General features: G+C 39.8%; 2 protein-coding genes across 7 annotated transcripts in view; one reads left to right on the forward strand and one right to left on the reverse strand.

The window, feature by feature from the left end:
• LOC102160869 (uncharacterized) overlaps positions 1-155 on the reverse strand; it is a 107,674-nt gene extending 107,519 nt beyond the window's left edge. For both annotated transcript variants that reach the window (XR_014828161.1, XR_014828160.1), the window contains exon 1: positions 82-155. The gene's annotated coding sequence lies outside the window, so the exon portion shown is untranslated. The remainder of the gene's footprint in view (positions 1-81) is intronic.
• The window catches only part of VCL (vinculin), a 115,233-nt gene that overhangs the window by 944 nt on the left and 88,143 nt on the right, over positions 1-26,146 (forward strand).

Consider the following 26,146-nt stretch of genomic DNA (forward strand, 5'->3'; position numbering starts at 1 on the left):
CCTTTCCCCCTTTCGCTTAACCCTGCTGCCTTTCATTCCCCCTCCCCTCCCGCTCCCGTGGAGATTTCCACCTGGTTTTACCTGCTGTCAAACGGCGTCCTCCCACGGGAGCCTTTCCAGATCGGGGGCCCTTCTTGTCGGCCCCTCCTCCTGACAGGAAGCAAGATGGAGCTGCTGGGAGAGGCCTTTGGAATCTGGGATCTGCGGCCCCTGCCGGAGAAAAGGCCGGGGCGTCTCCTCCCAGATCCACAACTTTCCTAGGTGGCTAAGTGGCCCTGCAAGACCCCTGTAGCCCGCAGCTGTGACTAATAACTGAGGTGATTCCTGGAGGAGGCGGAGCCCACTTCTGAAATGGAAGAAGAGGTGCTGTGTGACCAGTCTCCTAACACTCCGCTGGCTAATATCACACTTTTCTTTCCCACCCTGGGTGGGTGACTCAGACAGCTGCTGCCTGTGAGGAACAACTTTGGAAAAAGTTCATACTGCTCCCCCACTGAGCTTTGTGGAGTGCCTGTCAGGGTAGTTAGGAGGCTGGGAGGCAACCGTGGGTCTGGGTGGGGCTTGAGTTACTTACCTGATGAGAGCACTTTAATGCTTTGGAGGCATTTAAACGTGAAAGTCTTCCCCAGTCTTCTAGGGCTCTCCTCCACTGTTCAGGACTAGGAAGATGCTACTGACCAAATTCCCGTGCTGCCTTCTGTGTAGATTTAGCAAGACTCTGATATTCAGGAAGAATATTGTATTCATTCAAAATGTCTAGTTCTACAGTGTTCTTGTTCTTTTTATAACTAGTTTTAATCGAAGACTCCAGAGTACATTCCTATGTAGTGTTGTCTAACATGGCTGCATTCCAGGCCTCCATTTTTCAACAAATAGGAAACAATGTAAAGAGACAAGGTAATAGTGTCCCTCCAAGGAGTCTTTCAGGAAATGAAATCTTAAAACCACATGTTTCACTTGGAACAGAGCTAGTGTTGTCTAGGGGTTGCTATCTGGTTAGGCCATTTAGAGAAAAGTTATTTATGAGCTTTAACGCATGAGTTAATAAGAGTTGCATGTTTGCTATATAGGGGGCATTTTAATAAATCAGTGGTTCTCAGGTTGAGATGTGCATCAGAATCACCAGTGAGGCTTTTTTGAAATAAAGATATCCAGTTCCCTCCCCAGACTTACTGAGGAGCTCTTTTGGGGGTCGAGTCAAGGCCTTTGTGTTTTCAAGAAGCTCCGTAGGTGGCTGTGATATATACCCTTAGGAAATACTGTGATAGATACTGTAAGACAAATACAAAAGAAGTGAGGCTGGTCATAAACTGAAAACAAAATTACATATAATTACATACTTCCCAATACATTATGAAGGGACTTGAGAGTATCTTGGGAGTTAGCAGAGAGAAAGTGAGGAGGATGGTGCTGATAGTCAAATGTGAACAAAAGTACTTGTAAGTCACTTCCAAGTTACCACAAGTAGATTGTCTTGATCAGCTCAGGAGGCAAGTTGGAGAGAAATTGGAGATGAAGTCGGTGCATGCCATATGGGCAGTTTAACAGAAGTCCAATAAGATGAACAAAGAGAATGGGAAGGAGAGGATGAGGACAGTGGTATGAGGGAGAGGTATGGATTGTGTTGTGGGGAGGCCAGAGGACCTACCCATTACTTGGAATTCTGGGTATCCGTTGTGCCCTTATGTATTTGCTGCTGAATATTGTGATAAATTGTGTATAGTGTGTCAAGTTCCCATCTGGGTTGTTTGGAGAACAGGCCTCATATGGTATATATTTGCTCCCCCGTTCTTACCCTCAACATTGGCACACAGGATGGCTTGATAAGTATTGTTGAAGGAAAGAAGGAACTATGGGAAGGGAGATAAATTAGGAGACTTTTAAAATTGGCTGGTCATGAAGAAAATGAGGGACTGGACTTGGCTGTGGCAGGGAAGAGGGAGTTATATTAGAACTATATTAGAAATGCAGTAGAAAAAGAATTAGTAGAGCTTGATGATTGCACTCAGGGAAAAACATGCAGCGTTACTAGAAAATAATGAAGCTGATTTTTGAACAAATATTCTGGAATTTATACAATTCAGGTTTCTTTCAGTTATCATGAGGGGTTATGTCCATATTCCAGTGCTTCTCTTTGGGAATTTCTTACATACATATGTCAAATTAATTTGTTTTACCTCAGTCAAGAAAATTGTGTCTGAAATGGGCATTCATTAGCCCTACTACTTGATGTAACCTTTTTTGGGGTCTTTTAGATATTTCCAAAATTAAAATTTACCGGGCGAACTTGAAATTCTGAATTGTTAAGCAGTAGTCATATACTTATCAAATAGGTATTTATTGAGATCCTCTCTTAAGGTCAAAGCAGTAAGTATGGTACTGGGCAGAATAAGTTTAATACTGGATTGGAAGTCTTAAGTGGCTGAAAGAAGTGAAGTATCATGGAAGTTCAGAGGAAGGTGAGAGCATGGGCTTCATGGAGGAGGAGGTAACTTTTGAGCTGGCCTTAAAGACAGGTAGGGTTTGAAAATTTAAAGATGTGATAAGAAAAGCACTACAAGTGGAAAGAACTACCTCAACAAAGGCATAGAATTATTGAGAATCTGAGGGCAAGTTTTGATTGAGGGCATTATTAAGAAAGACTCATTTGGATTTGTAATTTTTTTAGGTATATTTGTTAAACAAAAGTAGTCTGGTCACTGCACACACACACACACACACACACACACACACACTCATCACAATTGAGTCATCACTTTTATTCCCACTTAGGGAGAGACTAGGATGGGAATATTTATTTACATGTTCTTTTTTCAACCTGGCATCCTGAACAAGACCATTTAAAAAAAAAAGCTTTGTTGATGCATAATTCACATACGATTCATTCATTTAAAGTGTACAGTTCAGTGTTTTTTAGTGTCTTTACAGAGTTGTGCAACATCACTATAATCTAGTTTTAGAACATTTTGTTCCTTCAAAAAGAAACTTCTTACCTGTTACAGTCACTCATTCTCTCCCATCCCCACCACTCCAGCCCTAGGCAGCCACCAGTCAGCTCTCTGTCTTTCTGGACTGACCTATTCTGGACATTTCAAATAAATGGAATCATAAAATATGTGGCCTTTTGTGCCTGACTTTTCCCTTAACATCATGCTTTCAAAGCTCATCCATAGTATATAGTATGTATCAGAAATTCATTCTTTTTTTTTATTGCTGGGTAATAGTCCATTGCACAAAATAAGGCCATTTTAAACATAAAGAGTGATTGTAATGCAATAATAAAACAATGTGGGGGCCTAGGAGAGAGAAGGGTGGGAAAGGAAAAAAATAGAGGAGGGGACAGGTTCCAAGCGTGGGATTCAGTAAGCAGTGTGAAAAAACAGAAGTCGTTAAACTGTCTGTCTTGTAGCATGGTAGATAAATTTTTCTTTTTCCCCATTGAAGTGGCCCATAGAAATCTGCCAGTCTTTGTGACCATATAGTCATGCCAGTTTTATTCATGGGGTTCATACACTTTGCCTTCCCCATTGCATCTGAGGGCATGTGTTGTAACTATTCTTGGGGCTCATGAAATATTTATTTTGGGAGTTTTTGTAGCCTTGATTTCATGAACCTCACCCATATATCATACCCTGTTGGGACCAGCTCTGGGACAAATAGCAGCATTGTCTTTAAACTGCTGGATGGGCAAGACTGTTCAGCTCTTCAAAATAAATCAGCAATTAATTTTGTCATTTATAAATTATCTTATTAACATCTGAAATTATTCCTTCATTAATTTCTTTTGGTTGATGTTAGACTTAAAATAACAACAGTAAGTAACAAAATAAATAACAATGTTTAGATGACAGGCTGGTGGATGATTTTTTTTCTTCTTAATAGTCTGTATTTTCCAATTTTTAAAATGAACATATGCATTCCTATATTAAGGAAAAATTAATAAGGTAAATAATAAGAACATTTTATAATCCTTTACAGTTTATAAAATGCTTTCATATATATAATCTCAGCAATCCTGTCAGGTAGGCATTGCTATGGTCCCAGTTTTATGGATGAAGATACTGTAGATCAGAGAAATTAAGTAACCTGCCCACAGTGGCACAGCTAGTTAGTGGCAAAGCTTGGACTCAAACTCTCTCTTACTCTGGATCCTCTGCTTTTTTCGCTCTACCAGTCTGTGTTCACTTAGAGTGAAGTTATTAAATACCAGTGGAAAATTTCCACCTTGTATTGGGTCTGGCTTTGGCATGCCTGTGTAAAGGGCCTGTATTTAAAAAGAAAAAAATTATATGAAGGTAAGGTTTTGTTTCACAGCGACATTCAATTATGTTGCATTAAAAAAAAAAAAAAAAAAAAAAAGGAGTTCCCATTGTGGCTCAGCAAGTTACAGACCCTACCAGGATCCATGAGGATTTGGGTTTGACTCCTGGCCCCTCAATGAGTTAAGAATCTGGTGTGGCTGTGGCTGTGGCATAGATGGGCAGCTGCAGCTCCAATTTGACCCCTAGCCTGAGAACTTCCCATATGCTGCAGGTGTGGCCCTGAAAAGCAAAAAAAAGAAAGAAAAAGAACAGATACAGATAGCACAGAAATATTTATGTCTGCAAAACAGATAAAGGCTTTTTAAAAAAATATATATGGGTATTTAGCTTAAAGTCTACTAGAACTAAATAGTATTTAAAGTAGGTTGGTGGATTGTTTGGGGAATCTTGAAGTTTCATTTGAAAAACTGTCTCTAGATCAAAAGAAATATCTGAATGGGACTTAACATTCATGTGAATGAGAGAATGGAACAGTTTTGGAGATTGTATGTTTCTACAGCTATGTTTATAATTTTAATGGAACCTCAATTTATTTATTTTATTTTATTTTATTTTTTGTCTTTTTGCTATTTCTTGGGCCGCTCCAGCGGCATATGGAGGTTCCCAGGCTAGGGGTTGAATCGGAGCTGTAGCCACCGGCCTATGCCAGGGCCACAGCAACGCAGGATCTGAGCCGCGTCTGTGACCTACACCACAGCTCACGGCAACTCCGGATCGTTCACCCACTGAGCAAGGGCAGGGATCGAACCCGCAACCTCATGGTTCCTAATCGGATTCGTTAACCACTGCGCCACGACGGGAACTCTGGAACCTCAATTTAAATATTTGTTTATATATATTGACATTTGGAAAGGTGGGCTCTCCTAAAGCTTTTTTATAAATAGCACTGGTATAACGATGGACAAAATAAAAGTTAAAGTCCTAACTCTGGTATCAACTACAGCATCGTAAATTAACTCCTTTTGTTACAGTTCGGGAGTAAGGGCAGCATTGAGGCAACTGCTTTTATGGGGATGGAACTTATTTGAATTTTAATATTTATTAAATAATTTATTAAATTAATATTTATTAAAAATAGTCTAGTCATTTTATGTACTTGATTAATGGTCATTTACATATGTATAAAATACTTACGTTTTATATGTATAACAAATGAGAGGGTCATGATTTTGAAAGCTTTCTGACAACTTCCTGATCTTTTACTGGCACACCTAGGAAGAGGGTAGATGGGAATATCCAGTATTCACAGTCCACAGTCGTGCTTAGCATGTATTTGCTGCCTTGTGACAGCCATCATGCTTGGTCTTCTTCACTGGATATAGGTTTCTCAGTGGTAGGGACTCTGTTCATTATGGTTTGCCCTTTTTATTTCCAGTGTCATATTCCTCATAGATGTGCAGCATAACTTTTTTAACCAAATAAACATACACATAGCATTCATTTTTTTATGCACAAAATATTGTAATAGGGATTTTTGTTCAACAGATATTTTCCATCCCCAGCTTTCAAACATCTGATATAGCTGAATTTCAGCAGTCTTCAAATTTATAATGGACTTCATCTGAAACAAGCAGAATATATACTAAGAGGGAGGAATGAATGGCTAACTGCCCATTGTTTGAGATAACAAAAGTGTTTGGGCTATTTTGGGTTGTGGTTCTCTGTTTCAGAGTCATTTCAACTATGCAGGCCACTTTCTAAATTCATAACATGAGAATATGTTGCCTCCTATCAGAAAGTGGCACTGGGATTTTGCGTTCTTTTTGAATTGGGAGTGTCTTTTAAAAATTTAACAATTTAGGCCAGGTGTTTGTTATTTGGAGCTCTGCTGGTTACAGTGCAGTATCATATTATGAGTTATGAATTCCTCATTAAAAGATCTTTATTTCCTTGAACCATATGGCAGGAGACAAAGATATCAGAAAGTTGATCTGCTTTCTTTTTTGCTTTCCAGCTGATCCGGCCCCAACTTTTTCATTGAACCTTATGTCGTGGTCATGATAGTGGGGTATATTTTTACATAATAAGCCAGCATTAGAGCAGTTTCAAAAGAAGTAGCAGTCTGTAAAGAGAAAATGTCAGAGATGAGCTGTTATCTCAGCAAGGTTTCTTTCTAGAATAATGCTGTGTGCTCAGGACTCTTGCTGAGGAAGGGTCATTCTGTCAGGTCATGTTGCTTTCAGTCAGGTCAGCCCTTAAACCTTTCCTGTCTATAGACAGGAGTAGAAGAAGAAAACATAAATTTCAGCCTTGCCTTTTTTATGCTTCAACAGCCTTCAGTGTTATGTAGTATAAATACTTCAGAGTAAGCTTTAAGGAGTAAAGTTCAAATCTGTAATAAGACTCTGAAACACCCAGAGATGAAAGTTGATATATGGGACGAAGAGCCCATTGGAGGCGTTCATCTGTCTTTCTGTTTTTTTGTACTTTGGACCTGCAGAATTCTTTTTTTTTTCTTTTTCATTTTTTTTTTATTACTCAAATGAATTTATCACATCTGTAGTTGTATAATGATCATAACAATCTGATTTCACAGGATTTCCATCCCACAGCCCAAGCACATCCCCCCACCCCCCAAACTGCCTCCTCCAGAGACCATAAGAGTCAGCGTCTGTTCTGCAAAGAAGTTCCGTCTGTCCTTTTTTCAGATTCCACATGTCAGTGAAAGCATTTGATGTTGGTGTCTCATTGTACGGCTGACTTCACTTAGCATGATAGTTTCTAGGTCCATCCATGTTGCTAAAAATGCTGGTATTTCATTCTTTTTGATGGCTGAGTAATATTCCATTGTGTATATGTACCACATCTTCTGGATCCACTCCTCTGTCGATGGACATTTAGGTTGTTTCCATGTCTTGGCTATTGTAAATAGTGCTGCAATGAACACTGGAGTACATGTGTCTTTGCGAGTCGTGGTTTTTTCTGGATAGATGCCCAGGAGTAGGATTGCTGGATCAAATGGTAGTTCTATGTTTAGTTTTCTGAGGAATCTCCATACTGCTTTCCACAGTGGTTGCACCAATTTACAATCCCACCAACAGTGTATGAGGGTTCCTTTTTCTCCACACCCTCTCCAGCCCTTATTGTTTGTAGACTTTTGGATGATGGCCATTCTGGCTGGTGTAAGGTGGTACCTCATTGTGGTTTTGATTTGCGTTTCTCTAATAATGAGTGACGCTGAATATCTTTTCATGTGTTTCTCGGCCATCTGTATGTCTTCTTTGGAGAATTTGGACCTGCAGAATTCTTGAATGTGTGTTTGGGTATATTGAGCCACAGAGACAGTTAAGTTCAGATAACATAAGTTTTGAGTTACCTGGGTGTCTGCTTCTCAGTTTTTTTCTGTCATTTCTGTACTTAGTTTCTGGTGGGAATGGTCCTGGAGAGGAAGGGTATCTTACCTGTTTCTTCGTAACAATTTACAAAAAGATTTATTAGAGGAGGAAGTTGAGATTAATATATAAGTAGAGGATTTTTTTTGTTTGTGTTTTTTATGAAAGTGTTTTATCTTTCATTTAACACTAAAAAATACTAGCGAATAGTGTACTCTTTATTAGCAATCATTTTTTTTTTTTGTCACGCTAAGCCTTTATACAATCTTTCAAAAAGAACAATTTTTTTTTCCTTTTTTTGGCTGGCTGCTCAGAGTTTATTTTCCATTTGGTGCAAGGCACAGGGTTATGGGGTGTCAGAAAGGCTCTCGTATGGCTTGGCTAGTAAAGAGTGGGGTTTTCTCACTTACCTTTTTGGTGATGTGCTGTTTTGATATTGAAGAACCCAACTGCTTCCTCTGGCAGCAGCCCATTTAGTCTCAGGAGGGGGAGGGGGAGGGGGAGGGAAGGGGCTGTAATGAGCCTAGCGCCTCGGAAGGAAGCCTGGCAGCCTGGTGGTGGTCGCTCAGGACTGGGGGCCTGCCATAGGTTGTGCCCGGTTTGGCCGCCAGGCTGCTACTTCCCCACAGCTTCCCAAGCCAGGTCGCAGGTGGTCATGCTGGTGGCGTTCCCGCAGATCCCGAGTGCGCCGGAGACTCCAGCACCCGGGCCGTGAAGTGGGAGTGTGGGCTTCCCGAAAAAGAAGTTAGCCTACTAGTGTCCTGGGGGTCGGGGTTGGCTTCCCCAGGGCACTCGGCATTCTGCAGGAGGTGTCACTGGAAGTGGAGCTCAGGCGGCGCTGGTAGTTATGGTTGGTAGCCACGAGGGAGTTGCTCGAAGGGATGGCTGCCTTGCTTCTTGCTTGTGGGCTGGTGACAACCTCGGAGCCGACCCCTCGCGGGCCTTGGCGTGTGATCACGGAAGGCCGGGACAGGGACGCTAGGCGGTGGAACCCATCTGCGCTGGAGACCAAAGACAGCTGCTCCACGACTCAGATGCACGGGGCCAAAAAGAACAATTTCTTGGTTACAAAAGTATTAAATTTTTATCGCTGACATTGACAAAAATCAGTCTTAAAGTCACAGTTTTCTCCTGTGTTTCTCAGCTTTCTCAGTCTTTGAACTTGATTTGTCTTTTACTTTTTGTCTATTCTCTTTACTCCACATCAGTTTGTTTCCCTAGATATAAACACAAACAGCTATATATAGATTCACCAGCTTTTATCCTTTTTCACCATTAACACCCTCCCCCACCCCAACCCTTTAATTCACTTTCCCGCTGAAGAAATTGTGAAGAATGGTTAGGAAACCCAGTCTGTTACAACATTCTATGACTTTCTCTGTCATATACTGTTGAGGGAACCATGGTGTACTTAGCTAACTGCTGTTTCAGTAAGTGTGGAATGAAATAACTTCAAAATGATGGGTTAGATCCTGAAAGATCTTCTAATCTCAACATACTTATTAAAGATATGGGAGTTTTTAAGTTGCTTAAGTCTTTAAGTATGTGCATTATGTGCCAGACAAAGGGATAGAGTGTGATAGAGTAATGAATAAAAGGGAATTTGTATCATAAGATAGAGGCAGTTGGGGACTCCTTGCCTTCCTTTCAGTCTCAGTAAAAGTTTGTGGATAGTGTCTTTGTATGCTGGGGTCATCAGTCTTTGGATGATTGATTTGATTGTGTATTTGTTTTTTCCCCTCCCTTCCTACTCCCCTAGAGTGTCTTCCTTTAAGAGTATTGGTTTCTGGGGAGTTCCCATTGTGGCTCAGTGGAAACAGATCCATCTAGTATCCGTGAGAATGTGGGTTTTATCCCAGGCCTTGCTTGGTGGGTCAGGGATCCAGTGTTGCTGTGAGCAGTGATGTAGTTTGAAGAGGTGGCTCAGATAGGTGTTGCTATGGCTGTGACCTAAGTTGGCAGCTACAACTCTGATTCGACCCCTAGCCTAGGAACTTACATATGCTGCAGTTGCAGCCCTAAAAAGAAAAAAAAAAATGTTGGTTTCTGGGGAGTAAGGATTGGGTTATATTCTTCTTGATATTCTAATGCTGCGCTTATCTCAGTCTCTTGCTCCTTGTATTCCTTTGATTAGTGTGGTATGCACTGATAACTCACTGATCATTCTCAACTCTTTCACAGTGATGAGGATAGGTCACGGCCTCTTGCCCCCATTGGATGGCCCAGTGATTCTCTTTTCCTGCCCTCAACTGTTGCTGTAAACAAATGCCTATGTAGGAGTTCCCATTGTGGCTTAGCATGTTAAGAAGCTGACCTGGTCTCCATGAGGATTCAGGTTCAATCCCTGGCCTCCCTCAGTAGGTTAAAGCTCCAGTGTAGGTCTCAGATGTGGCTCGGATCCTGAGTTGCTGTGGCTGTGGCATAGGCCCACAGCGGCGGCTCCTATTGGATTCCTAGCCTGGGAACTTCCATATGTCGCAGTCCAGCTCTAAAAAGACAAAGAAAAAGGAAAAACACAAAAAGAAACAAAAAACAAATGCCTGTGTAATCACAAAGAGAAACAAAGATTCGTAAATGTTATTATATTGTGTTGGTTACATATTTGGACCTTTAGATTCCAAAGAATTCTGTTTCACTGGATAGGTATGAGTGCGGGATGTGTGTACATACAGAGGATGAGAGGTAGTGAATCTTAGAACTGAAAATATTTTACAAATATCGTTAAGCTGCAGAAAATAGAGTCCTTGGCCCTTAGAGAATTTTCCACTGATAAGATTTCCAGTTGAATGACTTTTAAGGGTAAAGTGGCTGAATTTCATAGCAGTTGGCCACGATCCAAGCCAAAGTCATTCCTTCTTTTGAAATAAGCTTAACTTATTCCCTCAAGTAGGCTTTCAGTGAAGAAAGAAAAATGGTCTGTTTCTTCTTAGAGTTGAGAATTGAGAACTATCAACTTATGTAGCTTCTCTATATTTCCAGCCTTCTCTCTGTCTACCCCCCATCCCTGGAGAATTGTCTCATCTTTTATCTGTAAGGTGGACAACATGTTTTTATTCATTTAATTTAAGTAGCTAAGGATATATGAATGTGCAAGTAAATATCTAGTAGTACTTAAATTTCTTATTCTTTGGCTCTTCTCTGCAAACAGCAAAGTTATCAGACTCTAGCTATTGCCTGGTGTTCTGCCTTATAGTAGGATATATAAAACATGGTCTCTGGCCTCAAGTTGTTAAAATACAGATGTAATTTATGATCTTTTATTTATTTTTTTTATTTTTTTTGTCTTTTTGCTATTTCTTGGGCCGCTCCTGCGGCATATGGAGGTTCCCAGGCTAGGGGTCCAATCGGAGCTGTAGCTGCCAGCCTATGCCAGAGCCACAGCAACGCGGGATCCGAGCCGCGTCTTCGACCTACACCACAGCTCACGGCAACGCCGGATCGTTAACCCACTGAGCAAGGGCAGGGACCGAACCCGCAACCTCATGGTTCCTAGTCGGATTCGTTAACCACTGCGCCACGACGGGAACTCCTATGATCTTTTAAAATATTTAGCTTACCTACATCTTCTCCACCAGTGAAATTGTTGCAGAATTTACATTTTTTAAAAGGGTTGCGTCCTAGCACTACAATTTTTAATTCCTTGGAGCCATGGAGAAAATGTGAGTGGGCCAGCATAGAAGGCGCAGGTGGTGGGCCCCTAGTCAGGAAAAGACCTTTGAGCATCAGCTTCAGCTGCCCTCTTCTTGTGCTTCTCCAGGCACAGAGGGTTTTCATTTCCTCCAGATTACAGTGCTTCTTGGGCCCTCACATGTGCTGTCCCCTCTAACTGAACTACCCTTCTGTTCTTTACCTGGATAATTTCTGCTCAACCTTGACTTCCATATTAAATATCAATTTTGGAGTTCCCATCATGGCTCAGCGGAAACGAAACCGACTTGGAACCATGAGGTTGCGGGTTCGATCCCTGGCCTTGCTCAGTGGGTTAAGGATCTGGCGTTGCCATGAGCTGTGGTGTAGGTTGCAGACGCGGCTCAGATCCTGTGTTGCCATGGCTCTGGTGTAGACCGGTGGCTACAGCTCTGATTAGACCCCTAGCCTGGGAACCTACATAGGGACACCCTTCCTGACTCTATCTCTAAAGCTATGCTCAGTCCCTCTGTTGTATGATTATTTTTTCCCCTTATTGTGCTTTTCATAGTTGCAAGTAATTGTGTGATTATTATGTCTTTTAACATTTTTCTGCCACTAGAGTCCCAGGGGAAGATACTGGCTCTGCTGCCTACGCCCCTGAATTTTCGGCACTCATCGTAATGCTTGGCACATAGTTGAGCCTTGAGGAATAATTGTTGAATGAACAAGTGGGAAGATGATTTGCTGCTTCCCAACCCCGAATTGTTTTATGCTTCTTTGGAAAAGTGTATATATCACGCTGTGGGTGAAATTTAACTGCCAGTTAGGAAAACAGCTGTATATTATTGCTTAGCACAGGATATTGAATGCAGTGGGATCATCCAGTTCATGTTTCCTGAGTGAATAAATTCCAGGCTTGGAGTCCTGGAGTGCAGATGAGGATAATCCTGCCATAGGATTTTGCAGAATATGTAAGTGTAAATAAAAATATAAAACAAATTTAGAATTCTCTATTAGTTTTGGTGCTTTGCAAATGAATAGAAGAGCCAACTTTGGCAAAGTGCATCTGGCATGAGTTAGCGAATACCACAGTCAGACTTTTAGCTATAGATGTAAAGTAAGTCAGCCTACAAACGTGATAAGAATCTCCGGAGGCAGTGTAGCATAATGGTTAAGAGTAAAGCCTCTTGAGCTCAACTCCTGAGGTTTAAATCTTACCATTGAATGACTCCTGCAAAGTATGTAACATTGGAGAAGGTTTAATTTCTGTTTCTCATAGTCCACTTCTGTAAAACAAAACTAATCATAGTATCTGACTTGGAGTGTATTATTGGGGAGATTAACAGGTTCATAAAAATGTTTAGAACTATGGCTGACACATAGTTAAGAGCTCAGTAAATGTTAGATATATTAATTTATTTCCCATGATTTTTAAGTCATATTTTAAATGTTAGTCTAATGAAAAGGCAGTGTTGATTTTTTTCCTTTAGTGTCTAAGTATAACTTCTAACTTTTACTCAACAAGGCACAGTGCCAGTGAAAGCTTTCAGTAGAATTCCATATGTTGTGGAATATACAGTTTTACCAACTGTAGGGAAAATATCACTCACAGTTTAGGTGCCTGAGCCTTTGATTGCCAGTTTCCCATGATTTAAATCAGACATTTAAATTTGTGATTGATATCTTCTTTGTTTGGAACAGCAGAGAGGATAAAATTATATCTCCTCCCCAAACCCCTCCAAATTTAGAAGCAGGAATTGGGGCTTAGGATTTGGGATTTATCCCAAGCATTCGCTGTCCTATTTACTAAAAAAGAAGAGAGTGAAAGAGTAGTCACTAAAATGAATGGAATTGACCCTTCCAGGCAGAGTTAAAAAGTACGATGCTTTTGTGAAATAGAATTCATCTTATTTGGAACAGCCAAGTTAATTTAACAAGTATTTAATGATTACATATGGTGCAGGATACGGGAAAAGGTTAGTACCCTAGCCAGAAAGGAAGGATAGAGTCTCTTTCAGATTTCCTATCAATATAGGAGGAATAGAGTTGAACGTGAGGGTCAAGGGACTCTAAACTTCTGGCTTGGAAGGTGTACTTGTTATTTCTAGTCTTTCAGTGGTTTTCTGAAACTTTTTTAACATGCATATTTAAAGTCTTATATTAGTTGACATCTTTACTGTTTACTTGAATAAAATTGTAAAATACTTGTAATTCCATATGGTTGTCTGAGATTTTGTTCATCTTCATGTTTTTTTACCCCCACAAATTAGACATCTTTACTGTTTACTTGAATAAAATTGTAAAATACTTGTAATACCATATGGTTGTCTGAGATTTTGTTTATCTTCATGTTTTTTTACCCCCACAAATTAGACACTATTGTTGTCCTATACAGTTGTTTTTTTTTCCCCCATTTATCTAAATGTTTACCACTTTCTTTGACATACAAGGGAAACAATGAACAGACTTGCCTCCTTCCTGAACTCTCCTTCACCAGTGTCTTTAGTTGGGTTTTTGGGAAATACACACTCTTAAGTTTTATTTGTCTGAAAACATCTTTATTTTTTCATCTTTTTTTGAAAGGTAATTTCTTTGGATATACAAAACTAGGCTGATAGTAATTTTTTCCCCACACTTTGGAAATATTATTCCAGTGCTGTTTGTATTCAGATCTACCATAGCCTAATTATTAATTTTGCTCTAGTAATAATTTTTTTCTCACTGGGGTTTTTTAAAGATCTTAAATTTTTGGGCTCCATAATTTTGAGGGCTGATTTCTCTATCCTAGAAAATTCTTAGCCATTATCTCTTTGTTTTTTTTTTGTTTTTTTTTTTGTTTTTTGGCCTCTTCCTTAATTTTATTCTTATGCTTTGGAGGTGCAATTAGAAAAATATTGGACTTTCTCATTCTAATGTGTTTCTGAAGTGTTTATATTTTCCATTTGATTATTTCTTCAGCTCTTCTAGTTTGCTAATTCTCATGTAGCTGGGTTTAATATGCCATTTGATCCAGCTACTGAGTTTTCAATTTAAATGACAGTATTTTTTACTTCTAGAATTGTATCTTTTCAAAATCGTCTCGTCAGTATTGGTAGTCCCTTGTTCGTTCATATTACTTAAAAGAGATTGCTTTTATGCTTTTTTTTTTGTTTGTTTGTTTGATGGAAAACATCTTGGAGCGTAAGAACTGCAAGAGCTTAATACCAGGATGAGACTTGAAAGTCACATTTATTTATTTGTTTTTTCTTTTTTTGCTGCCCTACAGCATTTGGAGTTCCCAGTTCAGGGATCATATCTGAGCTGCAGTTGTGATCTACACCACAGCTCCACAGCTGTGACAACACTGGATCCTTCAACCCACTGTGCCTGGCTGGGGATCAAACCTATGTCCCAGTGCCCCAGAGACACTGCTAATCCTGTTGCACCACAGTGGGAACTCCTATTTTTATTTAAAAATTTTTTTTAATGACTGAGACCAAGCATATGCCAGGGATTGAATCCAAACTGTAGCTGCGACCTATGCCACAGCTGCAGCAATGTGGGATCCTTTAGCCTACTGTACTGGACTGGGGATCAAACCTATGCCTCTGAAGTGACCTAAGCTACTGCAGTCAGATTCTTAACCCATTGTGCCACAGTGGGAACTCGCTGAAAGTCACTTTCAAAATCTGATGAAATGCCAAGATAACAGTACTGTCTTAAGACTGTAGAAGTCTCTAATCCTTTTTCTCTTTAAATTTTTTTATTGCCGTAAAATATACATAACATAAAAATTTACTTTTTTAGCTATTTCTAAATACAAAGTTCTGTGGCATTAAATATATTCACATTATTGTACAGCCATCACCACTATGTCCAGAATCTTTTATTTTCCCTGGTTAAAACTCTGTACCTATTAAACCCTAACTTACCATTTCTCCATCCCTTGAGTCCTTGGCAATTACTTTCACTCCCTCTTTCACTTCTCTAGGTACCTCATATAAGTGGTATCATACAGTGTTTGTTTTTGTGAGTGGTGTCTTCAGGTTTCATCCATGTTGTATCGTGTGTCAGAATTTCCTCCCTTTTAAATATTGAATAATATATCACGTTTGCTTATCCATTCATCTGTTGATAGACACTTGGGTTGCTTCCAGCTTTTGGCACATGTGAATAATGCTGCCGGTTCATCATCACACTTTTGATGCCTTCGGAGGTCTGGACTCTGTCCTGAGGGATGTAAGCTTCTGATGGACTCATGGAGGACTGTGAACCTAGCTTCAAATGCCAGGGAGCAAACATGTAATCAAAGCAGTCCAAGGGCTCTTTTGAAGAATAAGGTGAGAAGACAGAACTGGAAGTTCATTCTGTCTTAAAGAGGCAGTGTTTGAAGCGTGAAGTTTGCCAGCCAGAATAAAACCAGAAAGCCTTCTGTGCAGAGAGAATGAAAAGAAATAAGGGTGTGAATGTGGGAAATAGGGAAGCTTTACTAATGATACTCTTAAGGTAGTTTGGGCTTGTTTATGAAGGCACTTAGGAGTTATATGTAGTGGGATTGAGTAGTGGGGTTTTGGGTTATAAATTTTTGTTTTTATTACTATAATTCATGTTTGTCTCCTTACAATGAACATGTACCATTTTTGAAGTGAAAAAATAAGTCCAGTCTTTCCCCATATCTTTTTATTGTTATTGTTTGCATCATTCTCACTTCCTGGATTACTTTTCATCTTTTGTTAAAATGGGCCCAGGATTGATGTCACTTTCTCCATGAAGCTCTTTCCAGGTTGCTCAGTTGAAATTAATCTCTCCCTTTGCTGTGTTTCAATGGGGCTTGACTCTGTTGCTTATAAGATACAACCATAAATTAGAGCTACTTATGTGCATATCTGTTTGTACCCCTTCTTCCTCCGACCCCACCCAGCCTCCAGATTTGACTTCTAGAAGGCATGTGGTGCTCCAATCAGGTGGGATTACTCCCAATTGATGGATGCTCTAATGTTGAATCGGTTGTCTTTGCAGCACTGCAGTTTCCCCTCTGTCAGAGCAAGGAGAGATAGATATAAATTCTGAGTCACAGTCAGCAGGGTGATTTTAAAATTCCTAGGGCAATGGTATATCTATGAACACTGGATAATTATGCTTTCCTAATTTGAGAAGGCTGCTGGAAAGTCTCTGGAGTAAAAGCCACAAGTAAATAAACATCTCTAAAACTGCCATATCTACTGCATCTTGAAAACCAAAACATGAAGGCTACATTTTGCCTGATATATACCTGAGAATTCTTATCTTGGAACTGGAAGTTCCAACTTGGGCTGTTTGTTTGAAAGCTTCCATAAGAAGGCAAAGTCCTCAATTAGTCTATTGCATTCAAATGCTCTACTGAAGGCACTGAAGAATGGGAATGCAAAAATCACCTCCCCTCCTTCTTTTCTAGAAATTGATTTCTTATTATGTTTGTGAAATAAATAATCCTTTTCCTCATCTTTTTTTCAAGTAGTGTTCTGTTGATCCTTCTGTGTCTTTTTTCTTCTCCTTTCTCAAAGCTACCAGTCTAGATTAGGCTTTAGTATTATACCTTCTTGATAGTCATTTGCTAATCTCTCACTCCCATCCATTACTGACTGCTAAGTAAAGCTTCTAAGTACAGCTCTGATCTCAACACTTTCTTGTCCAGAAACCGGCACCTCCTACCATTGTTTTCTAAATGAATCTAAATTCCTTTTTCTAGCTCTTTTTAAAAATGGAGTATATTTGGCACAAAGCATTATGTAAATTTAAGGTATCTGTTACTTTGATACATTTATATATTGTAATATGATTGCTGTTGTAGTGCTATCCTATTATATCATTATAGTGCAGTATTATTGTCTGTCTTATTCCAGCTCTCGAGGGCTGTCACTTCCTACCCCCTTTCTGTTCTTATTTCTCTGTAGAGTGGAGAAGTCAACAAACTACAGCCTCTGGGCCAAATTTGGTACTGCTCAGGAGCTAAGAATAGTGTTTACATTTTTAAGAATTTGAAAAAAAGTCAAAAGCAGAGTACTTTGTGACACATGAAAATATATAAAACTAATGCTTTTTTTATGGCCATGCCCATGACATATGGAAGTTCCCAGGCCAGGGATCAAACCTGTGCCTCCTCAGTGATCTGAGCTGCTGCAGTCTGATTCTTAACCCATCGCACCACAGTGAGAACTTCAATATCTGTAAATAAGGCTATTTTGGAACACAGCCATGCCCAATCATTTACATATTTTCTATGACTGCTTTCACACTGCAGTAGTGTTAAAGTTGTGGCAGAAGACCGCATGGCTCACAGCGCCTAAAATATTTACTCTCTGGTCCTTTATAGAAAAAATTACCAACTCTCTTGGATTTATAAAGTTGGAAATAAGACCTCAGAGGTGTTCTGATCCAACTCTCTTATTTTAAAACTGAGAGAATGTACTCTCAGACGTAATCAGCACTGGGTCTAGGGCGAGCTTTGGCAGTGGAAAAGCCCAAACCAGAATTTGTTGCTGGTCCTACCCCACCATGGTGCCCCTCGCATGAAAGCTGTACTAGCCCAACAGGACTACCTGGCATTTTATGAACGAACTCCAATTTGTCTCACTTCTGCTTCTATGTACATGCTGCATTTCCTTCCGTCTAAGATGCCTTCTTCCCTCCAGAAATATTGTCCATGCCTTAAGGCTTAGCTCAAATACTGAAGACTGCCTTTATCTTAGCAACGGGTTGAGCTCTCTGTCTACTAGCCCCCAGTAGTGCTGTTACACCTCCCTGTTAACACACACCAGAGTTATTTATAGAGTCCTGATGCTATTCCAGGCAATAAATGCCCTAAACTCTGCATCTCTGTGTCATGAGGAAGTATCATCTGCACATTGCCTTACATACAGAATTCTTAGTACATAATTTAAAGAATGAACTAATCCTAAAATGTCAAGCTGTAAGAGATGCCTTTAAGGTTTCTAGTTTGGGAGTTCCTGCTGTGGCATAGTGGCAGCTGATGGGGTCACCAAGGAGATGTGGGTTTGATTCCCGGTCCGGTGCAGTGGATTAAAGGATCTTTCATTGCCACATCTGTGGCTGGGATTTAGTCCCTGGGCTGGGAACTTCCATATGCCTCGGGTGTGGACATTAAAAAAAAAGAGTTTCTAATTTGCGTCTATTTAAAAAAGAGAGGGAGTTCCCATTGTGGTTCAGCAGATTATAAACCTGACCAATATCCAAGAGGATACAGGTTCAGTCCCTGGCTTCTTAGTGGGTTAAGGATCCAGTGTTGCTGTGAGCTGTGGTGTAGGTCACAGATGTGCCTTGGATCCTGCGTTGCTGTGGCTGTGGCGCAGGCCGGCTGCTGCAGTTCTGATTTGACTCCTAGCCTGGGAGCTTCCATATGCCACAGGGGTGACCTTAAAAAGCAAAAAAATAAAAAGTAAATAAAAAAGAAAGAATATAACACCACTGAGTAATATGTATATAGTAATATATATTATAATATATAATAATATATATTACAGTAATATAAATTATAATACTATATATATATATATATTACTTCCCACGGCATGCAGAAGTTCCTGGGCCAGGGATCAAATGCGAGCCACAGCAGTGTCAACACTGGATCCTAGCTGCTAGACCATCAGGGAACTTCTAAGTAATATTTGTGATGGGATCAGTATATAGAAGAATTTGTAGCTAGTTTACCTACATGGTATCCACCATCTGCCTAGCAATCGAGGAAGTATGTATACCCTGGGGAGAGAACTCGGATTTGTCCTAAGGAGGATTACCTAATTATGTGATGATTATCTAAGCCTTTAGTATATTTGATTACCAGGCTTATAGAAACGTGCCTGCTAAGGTCGGAATTCACACTTTAAAATTCGGCAAGGAAAACCTGACACATTTTCTCTCAGTCCCCGGGGGTTCTCTGTTATTATACTTTCCATATAAACTCTAAGTTTGGGATTTCCATTTATGAACTAAATATAGACTTGTGTTGTTCTGTAATGAACCATTAGGAGTGGACTTGATGTTTAGTAAGGACTGAAGATAAAAGGATTGTAATTTAGTGTTTAGATGTGTTGCCAGTTAAATTATCTTTAACAGTGTCCTTAAAACAACAATTAAAAAAAACAGATAGATGAAAGGACTCTCATTATAGTGTAATTCTCTCAGTTCTAATTCTGTTTCTTCTTTTTTGCCTAACCAGGAATAAATTATCTAAGATGATGGAAGCCCAGTTTACTAATGGGTTTAGTTGTCTGTGGCAACTGTAGAACATGTAGGCTGCAGTATTGATATTTTGTATTAGTAAGCAAGTGAAACAAAAGGAAATGAACTTTAATATTCCTGTAAAAGTATTTCTCTTGATTAGACCAAGGCTGTGTCTGATCTGTCAGTGTTCTATGAAGAGCAGTGATGAAATGCAGTCTTCAAAGGCTCAGATACAACTAGTGTTGGGGATGGTTGATAGCTTTTTTTCTATCTGCACAACTAGGTCGGTTTTGTCTGGATTTGCCGTAGCTGTTCTCTTATTTCACTTTTCAGCAAGTTTAGAATCAAGTCTGTGCTCAGCCCATATGCAGTCACACTAAATTACATTTGTAGTAGTTGAGAAGAAAAAGTAAAAACATTAAGTAGAAAACCATAAAGGGAAAACTTTAGGGGATTTATGTAGTATAGGTAGCATAACACATTAGTTTTTTTCTATGGGCATTTTAATTGGCAGCCTTAATCATTTGACCCATTAATATTACAAAACACTGAATTTCCAGTTATGGTCACTTCTAAGAAATGTGTTTGTAGCTTGAGGTAAGAAATAGTGATTTTTGGAGTTCTTCCTGTGGTGCAGTGGGTTAAGAATCTGACTGCAGTGGCTTGAGTCTCTGCGGAGAAGTGGGTTTGATCCCTGGCCCAGCGCAGTGGGTTAAAGGATCTGGTGTTGCCACAGCCACAGTAAGTTGAAGCTGCGACTCTGATTCAATCCGTGGCCTGGGGACTTACATATGCCACAGGTACAGCCATTAAACAAAAAGAGTAGTTTTACTTATGGCCCTTATTTAATGGGTCAGAGTGTCTATTATAGCCTAGAGCCAAATTCAATTACTGTAAAAGTGATTCTGAATAACCTCCAATTACCAAGCAGCATGGTGCATGATATTAGTAACAATACTTATTTGCCCTTGGGTTACTATTTCAAGTTTTGACTGCACCTCTTTTAAAAAAAAGTCTGCATTGTTGGCCAGTCCTGGTTACATTTTTTTTTAATTTATTTTTTAAAGATTTACTTATTTATTTTTGCTTTTTTTTTTTTTAGGGCCATATTCGCTGCATATGGAGGTTCCCAGGCTAGGGGTCAAATTGCAGCTACAACTGCTGGCCTACACCACAGCCACAGTAACATCAGATCCAAGCCGCATCTGCAGACTACACCACAGCTCATGGTAACTCCAGATCCTTAACCCACTGAGCGAGGCTGGGGATCGAACCCATAACCTCATGGTTCCTAGTCGGATTCGTTTCCACTGCGCCATGATGGGAACTCCCTTGTTCCACTTTAAAAGCTAGTTGCAGGAGTTCCCGTCGTGGCGCAGTGGTTAACGAATCTGACTAGGAACCATGAGGTTGTGAGTTCGGTCCCTCCCTGCCCTTGCTCAGTGGGTTAATGATCCGGCGTTGCCATGAGCTGTGGTGTAGGTTGCAGACATGGCTCGGATCCTGCATTGCTGTGGCTGTGGTGTAGGCCGGCGGCTATAGCTCCGATTCGACCCCTAGCCTGGAAACCTCCATATGTCGCGGGATCGGCCCAAAGAAATAGCAAAAAAAAAAGATGAGAAAAATAAAATAAAAATAAAATTTGGAAAAAAAAAAAAAAAAGCTAGTTGCAGCCAGATTGACTCAGTTGATCATTCCTAAACAAATAGAAGTTAAGGAACTTAAGCAGCTGAAGTCCTGTTTTTGCTGTGGAAACCTTCCAGCTTCTGGGGAGGAAAATCAGAATAAATGGACATCAGTTGTTTAAACTGCATATTTATCCATTGTGATCTTGAATTTTCATTTTGTCCTTCATGCCATCTGAAAGCTCCATAGAATTATAGAATCTTGCAGTATTACAGCAGAAAATTTTAGGCATCATTGAATCTGTCTTCCTCATTAAAAAAAAAAAAATCGCAGATAGTGGTTTAGGATCAGAGCCTTGGGTGCTGAAGTCAACATCACTCTCTGAGTGATTTTGGGTTTATCAGTTTACCTCTCTTTGTCTCTGTTTTTCATCTGTAAAATGAGATAGCAATGCTATTTCCCTCATAGGATTATTATAAGGATTTAGTGAGGTAATAAAGGATTTCTGATTTATAGCGCGTGCTCAATTTTAAAAAAATTAAAAGGAAAAAACGCAAGTCACAAAAGAGTACTATAACGGTCAGAGGGAAAGATAAAGGGTCTAATGTTTATTTAGCACCAGTTATCATTCAGGCCATGAAAGATGCATATGTATTAGGTGATTTACATGTGTATGACTACATCCTTTAGCCATGAAAGATGTTTTACTTTTTCCATTTTACTGATGAGGAGAATGAGGCTCAAAGATTATTACTTGCCCCAGGACACAGAACTAGGAACAACAGAGTGAGGTAAGATTCATCCCAAAGCCCAAATTCTTTTCCCACCACTCCATGTCAGGATGGGCCCTCGGTCCCAGTTTTCCAAACATAAAAAAATGGGTGCTGATTGAAAATTCATTTACAACTTGGTTTGGGGTTATTTTTCCATAGGGACAGTGTTAGAAACAATATGTTACATATCCAGACTTAATCTGCAAAAGCTACAGTGTAACTGAAAATTTTCACATTTGTGAACTAAAACTGTTAAGAAAAAAGTGTGTTTGCAACTCTAGCTGTTAAATGGAAAAACAAAACAAAGAGGTGTTTTTGTTTGTTTGTTTGTGTCTTTTTGCCTTTTCTAGGGCCGCTCCTGTGGCGTATGGAGGCTCCCAGGCTAGGGGTCTAATTGGAGCTGTAGTTGTCGGCCTACGCCAGAGCCACAGCAACGCGGGATCCGAGCTGCGTCTGCAACCTACACCACAGCCCACGGCAACGCCAGATCCTTAACCCACTGAGCAAGGCCAGGGATCAAACCTGCAACCTCATGGTTCCTGGTGGGATTTGTTAACCACTGAGCCACGACGGCAACTCCAAAAGAGGGTGTATTTTAAATTGTGTGGAATGTTTGAGAATATCAGATTTGGTTAGAGGGCAGTGAGGAAAGTAGAGATGGTTTGATGTTGATGGGGCCTCTAGGATACTTTAAGGGACTATGCGTTTGTAGCACAGAGACATCCTACATTTGATAACACTTTGATAGTGTACAGAGCATATTCATATGCATTATTTCCTTATAATCATGTATGAGGCAGATAAGGACAGACGGTAGAGTTGACCCAGTTTCTCTTAGCAGTATTTAGCTTTTGTTTTTTCATGTTTTTAATCCATGACTTTTTGTAGTGGCCTAAGGGGGCCCAGCTAGTCACCTTAATGGAGCCCTAAAGGATTACTTTATAGGTATATTGAAGAAAAAATGAAAATAAAAGAAGGGAAGGTCTTCTTGAGTTAATTGTGGGAGAAAGTGGGTGGTGGGGAGAAGTTCCCTGTGCTGATGACTTGATTTATTGTTAAACTGGTGGTCATCCAGAGCACAGGTGTCTGTGGTTGTGTCTACAGAAGAATCCTGAGTTGAGGCAGAGAATGAAGTATTTGCAAATTGGAAGCCTGCCCACAGTATCTTCATAAATAGGAATCTGGTGAGCAGGGCTGCTCTGCTAACATTTATCTAGCCTTAATTGGAACGTTCCATCTCTTGTTGTGTTGGAAAAAACAGCTGCTGTCAAGGCAGCTTAACACTAGCTTGAAGGAAAGTATGTTGCATCCATTGAGCTTGCTTGACATTAGAACTTGCCAACTTAACCCATTTGATTATGTTCTCATTGATGCACATTGAAGTTTTTGGCAGTTGGTCAAAATTTGAACCTTTTAGGCTCTGGTGGTTTCTCATTACTTTATAGATTGTTGTGTACCTAGAATATTGTTGGTACATTTTAGAAATTTATATTTTTCTGATTATGAAGGCAATGCACACTCATTTTTTCTTTTAAATCTGAAAAGTATAGGAAAAGACTAAGGAAAAAAAATCAGCTGAAATTCTACTCTCCATGTTGTATTTCCTTACAGTCTTTTTTTTTTTTTTTTTCCCCTGTCTTTTTAGGGCTGCACCCTTGGCATGTGGAGATTCCTAGGCTAGGGGTCTAATTGGAACTGTAGCTGCCAGCCTACGCCACAGCCATTGCCATATCCAAGCTGCGTCCGTGACCTACACCACAGCTCATGGCAAACACCAGACTCTTGACCTGCTAAGCTAGACCAGGGATCAAACCTGCAACCTCATGGTTCTTAGTTGGATTTGTTTCTACTCCCCTTCCAGTCATTTTTTTTGATGTGGATATATATGGGAGAGAGAGTACAATGTTTCATTATTAGTGAAATAGCTGAGGCATGAGTAAAACTGTACAAGATACTCATGATGTTGGGGAGCTTGCCTCATGTACTGTGCTAATTAATAACAGAATCTTTTTGCTAAATCAGGTGACACAAATTCAGATACTTGCAGGGTCAAGTAGGTAACGAGTGAATCAGGCAGCTTATAGGACCAGAAACTATGGTAAACTGAAAAATGCAGTCCCTGATTAAACAAAACTGCTGCTATATTTCTAAAAGAATCTATATTTCTTTTTCACGTGAAATTTCTCATTTAAAAAGAATACTCAGCAGATTGAGCGGAAGAGGTCTGCAGCTTGCTCTTGGCCCATACACTCCCATTTTGTCATTCCTGATGACATAAATACTTCTCAGTCTTTCTCGTAGCTCTCCTATGAACACTTTGAGAAAATATTTAGAGAGGAGCTGGATGAGGAATTTCTAAGAGTGGCTTCAGGAGCTTTTCACTCTATTTAGACACTGAGGGTTGCCTAGTGTAGGAGTGAAAAACCCAGATACCCACAGGGACCAGGCAGTGACTTAATGAGTGAAATGGTCTGGATGTTAAGATTCTTGGGAGTGATACAGAGGATATAGTCCCCATATGGGACGTTTGGGTTCTTGCACACTGTTTCCTTATGGGAATGCAGATCTAAGAAGGCCAAATCTTAATTTTTTTCCCCCCATTTTTAGGGCCTCAGCATATGGAGGTTCCCAGGCTAGGGATCGACCTATGCCACAGCCGCAGCAATGTGGGATCTGAGCCCCATCTGTGACTTATACCACAGCTCATGGCAATGCTAGATCTTTAACACACTGAGTCAGGCCAAGGATTGAACCTGTGTCCTCATGGATGCTAGTCAGATTTGTTTCCCTTGAGCCACAACAGGAACTCCTAAGATGGCCAAATCTTTGGGTATTTCAAGCAATGTCAGAAATTTGGATCTTGGTGAAGTTACTTGTTTTGCTCTTTTTTTTTTTTTTTTTTTTTTTTTTTAAGGACCAAACAAAAATCACCTTTGGTCCAAATTCCACACAAAGGCCACGAATTTGCAACTCCTGGCCAGCTTACTACTTCCCTAAGTATATCCTACTAATCGTAATTCTGCTATAGGTTAGTGAGTGTTAAGAACGAAATAATTCTTGGTTAAATGAATTTGGAAAACGGTAGATAAAACAAAATTAAACAGATTTCCTGACTAAAGGTTATCTTGGATCCTTAAATATGTGAATAGGCCTTGTAAGTTCCCAAGAAGAACATATAGCCTACAGACTCCACAGTTACATCTCTCACCCTCCACTTATTTCCCCCACCATCTCCTTTGTCTCCTGAGGAAGAGGTGGCTTTCTTTCTGGTAAAGGTTGCTCTCTCTACCTGCACTTCAGATTCTATCCCTGCCTTTTCAGGGACCTTGCTTCATAATCAATGTCTTGTTTCCTGCCTCTTTTCTTTCAGCCTATCAGCACGCTTGTTTTTCTCCTATTTAAACAAAATAATAACCCTTTCCTTATGCCTTACACAAAATGAACATCAAATAGATCGTGGACCTAAAGACAAGAGCTAAAATTCTTTAAAAACAGAACAGTAAATCTTTATGACCTTGGTTAGGCAAAACCTTGGATACTATATCAAAAGCACAAGCAACAAAAGTGATACATTAGACTTCATCAAAATTAAAAACTCTTATGCTGCAAAAAAAAAAAAGAGAAATGTATTTGCAAAAGACATACCTCCTAATTAAAATATGGAGTAAAGGGTCTGAATAGATATTTCTTCAAAGGAGATATATATGGTCAGTAAGCACATAGAAAGATGTTCAGCATGATTAGCCATCAGGAACATGCAAAACAAAACCACAGTGTAACACCACTGCACTAGGATGGCTGTAATAAGAAAGGCAGAAAATAACAAGTATTGCCAAGAATGTGAAGTAATTGGAATCCTCATACATTGCCGGTGGGAACATTAAATTGTAAAGCCCTTTTGAAACTGTTTAGCCGTTCCCCAAGTGGTTAAATATAGAGTTAACATATGATCCAGCAAGTCTACACCTAGGTATGTGCTCAAGAGAAATGAAAACATATTTCCACACAAAAACATTTACACTAATGTTTGTAGTAGTGTTATTCGTAATAGCCAAGAGTGGAAATAATCCGAATGTCCATTAGCTGATGAATGATGAACAAAATGTGGTATAACCATACAATGGAATGTTATTTGACAATAAAAGGAAACAAGGTATTAATGCATACTACAACAGGAGAGAAACCAGTCATTAAAGATCACACGTATTGTATAATTTCATTTATATCAAATATTCAGAATAGACAAATCTAGAAACAAAGTAGA

Source organism: Sus scrofa, chromosome 14, assembly GCF_054392235.1.
Source record: "Sus scrofa isolate SSC_HxYL_T2T_F1_AM1 chromosome 14, Sscrofa_HxYL_maternal_Yorkshire_Landrace_v2.0, whole genome shotgun sequence".
NCBI lineage: Eukaryota > Metazoa > Chordata > Mammalia > Artiodactyla > Suidae > Sus > Sus scrofa.